This window comes from Haplochromis burtoni, unplaced genomic scaffold (genome assembly GCF_018398535.1).
Source record: "Haplochromis burtoni strain Fernald_Lab_line unplaced genomic scaffold, NCSU_Asbu1 Contig_1130, whole genome shotgun sequence".
NCBI lineage: Eukaryota > Metazoa > Chordata > Actinopteri > Cichliformes > Cichlidae > Haplochromis > Haplochromis burtoni.
In genome coordinates, this window is record NW_024583491.1 from 30,291 (window position 1) to 33,161 (window position 2,871).

The window sequence follows — 2,871 nt, forward strand, 5'->3', positions numbered from 1 at the left end:
GCAGCTGTGGCTACAATGTAGCTGCCATCACCAGTGGGTGAATGTGTGAATGACTGAATGTAGTGTAAAGCGCTGTACAAATACAGGCCATTTACCATTTTACTTATGATGTAAGACGGTGAGGTTAAGTCCATAACACAGCCCGTGTATTTTCACTATAATACCCGAGGTTATCAGATCATTTAAATGCCACTCTTACACAGAAACATTACAGTAAACATTCATGTTAAATCTGGAGGAATTACAGATTTATAAACATCATAAAGTGCTTCCACATTGTTCTGTAAAACATTTATACGTGTCCTTTACTGATCCATAACAGAGCTCCAACCTAGTGTGACAGGAAGCATACACATGAAGACTAGAATGAAGCTTTTTTTCATTTCTTTTAATAAGACATGATTAAAATCACCTGATATTAAGTGCGATGCCAGCAGGTGGAGTGGTGGATTGTTTGATGGCTGTGTTAAGATTGCTGTTGTGTGAGGAGAGGCAACTAGGGGTCCAGTACTGAACCTGAAAAACTGATGCAGCTCATTGGCTCGGTCCGCCTTCTCTCTGTATCTTTACACCTTCTCAGCTCCTCCTTGTTCCTAGACCTGAATATCCTTGTCTTTTCATTCAGCTTCGGGTGATGAAATGGGAGAAACGTACTGAACTCAGAGAGAAACAAGCAAGTTAGCAATCAGCCATGCTAGTATTGATCCAATACCAACAACAACATATCGATATTACCAATATTTGGATTGATCCACCCCTTACACAACTTTCAGGTGGACACAACAATAAAAAGGAGTCCCTTAAAGTTACCTTGCACATGGGAGGTGACTTGGTTAGATGTATTATGAGTCTCCACAAACTTTCATTCCTTCAGTGTGTCTGTGTTTGAGTATAGAGGTCTGATGTCCTTAACACTGTGCTGAGTTTAATTAAAAGCATTTAAATATAAACTGTAACGAGCACTGATACACAGCAGAAAACATCTGTTTGTGTCAAACTGGCATCAGTAATGAGTGTGCCATTTGGTTAAATGCCTCGACTGTCTTATCATTTCTTCATGTCCTCTGCTCACATCGCCGGTGGGAGGGGCTGACACGAGGAGAGGCATGGCAGAGAGTAATCCACGATGTGCAAATTATGAAATGAGGAAGCAGAAAGTGGGGCTCTGCTCTGTGGACAAGAACTAGTGACTGGATCGTTGCTCATGGGGGAGGAGACCTATTATTTCATACTTGGGGAGGCTTGTGCCACCTCATGCCCTCCTTTCAGACACACCCCTGGTATTAAAAGCGAGCTCTCTATATAAACGATTTATTACACTTGCAACACTGACAGCTGCAATCACAACAGCTGATGAGTCATTTGTGTTACACTGCCCAGAAGACCATGCGCATGCGCAACTGTCTCACAGACGAGTCTGGTCGCAAGTTGGCTGTAGAACCATTTTTAAGGCGGTATCTGCCATTTGTTGGTATAACTCTGGGACGTGCTGGGACTCAAAAGTTGAATATCTCTCCTGCTGTTGACAATACCTGAAACACACACACTTCAGAAGAAAACAAGGAAAGGTGAGCATTATTGAGAAAATGAATCTTACGGCAACAAATGCTCTCTCTGCGAGTATCACTTCCTGTTCCTACAACACTGTGGTGTTTTTGTGGATCTTATCTGCATAGCCAATTTAATTAAAAACCTATAGATAACTTATTTCATATTGTAATCTTTAAAGTGTTTTATCCAAAGCACACTCTCTGTTGATTCACCTGCTAGTTATATTCACAGTATTTACTCACACTGTTCATGTGTCTAACCGTTTTTCCCCACTCGGCGACACACCCGCCGGGGGTCCAACTCTGGTAATTGGTGATTCTGTTCTCAGACATGTGAAGCTAGAGCCGGCAGCCATAGTCAATTGTCTTCCAGGGGCCAGAGCAGGCGACATTGAAGGAAATTTAAAACTGCTGGCTAAGGGTAAACGTAAATTCAGTAAGATCATAATTCACGTCGGCAGTAATGACACCCGGTTACGCCAATTGGAGGTCACTAAAATCAATATTGAATCGGTGTGTAACTTTGTAGTTTTCTCTGGTCCCCTCCCCAATCAGACCAGGGGTGACATGTTTAGCCGCATGTTCCACTAATTACAGTAATACTTAGGCTGCGTTCACACTGCAGGCGAAAGCGCATCAAATCCGACTTTTTTGACCCTGTGCGACCCATATCCGATCATGGTCTGACAGGGTGAACGGCACAAATCCGATATTTTCAAATCCGGTCTGGGTCACTTTCGTATGTGGTACTGAATCGATACATATCTGATGTTTCAGAAAGCTGCTGTTTGATGGTCACGTCGCATTAAATCCGTCTTTTACGTCACCGACACAAGACAGATGCCGATTATCTGCGCTGCAGAAGACATCGCGAACACTTCCTGGCCATCCAGTGTAGATGTCAGTGAAACTGTTGGGAAGACAACGTGAACATTTTATTTGTACTGTATAATCTGCAGCTATCCTTTGAAGCACCGCTCCTCTAAAACAGCAATAAGGATCATTATTAGGTTATTTACATTATTATGTAAATAACAAGGGCGTATTTGGTTTTGGCATTGGTGGGGAAGGATGATTCAACCATCGAACTCTGCCCTGTTTCTTTTTTCCCCCTTTTTGTTTTTGCTTCTTGATAACAAAAGGAGAAATATACTTGCCTACATATGCTATTCTACCTGCTTTTAAACCATTTAAAATTACAGTTCATAGTTTTATATGTGAATTATATGATGTTAAATTACTATTTAAAAAATGACTGACTAAGTATTTCAGGCTTTAGTTTACTTCAGCCATATTCCATATAAATCAGGTATCATACAAA

The 2,871-nt window shown here is 41.4% G+C and overlaps 1 protein-coding gene across 1 annotated transcript in view; it reads left to right on the plus strand.

The window, feature by feature from the left end:
- The first annotated feature begins 1,341 nt into the window (after positions 1-1,341).
- LOC102299698 overlaps positions 1,342-2,871 on the plus strand; it is a 32,580-nt gene continuing 31,050 nt past the window's right edge. The window contains exon 1 of the mRNA XM_005951815.3: positions 1,342-1,568. The gene's annotated coding sequence lies outside the window, so the exon portion shown is untranslated. The remainder of the gene's footprint in view (positions 1,569-2,871) is intronic.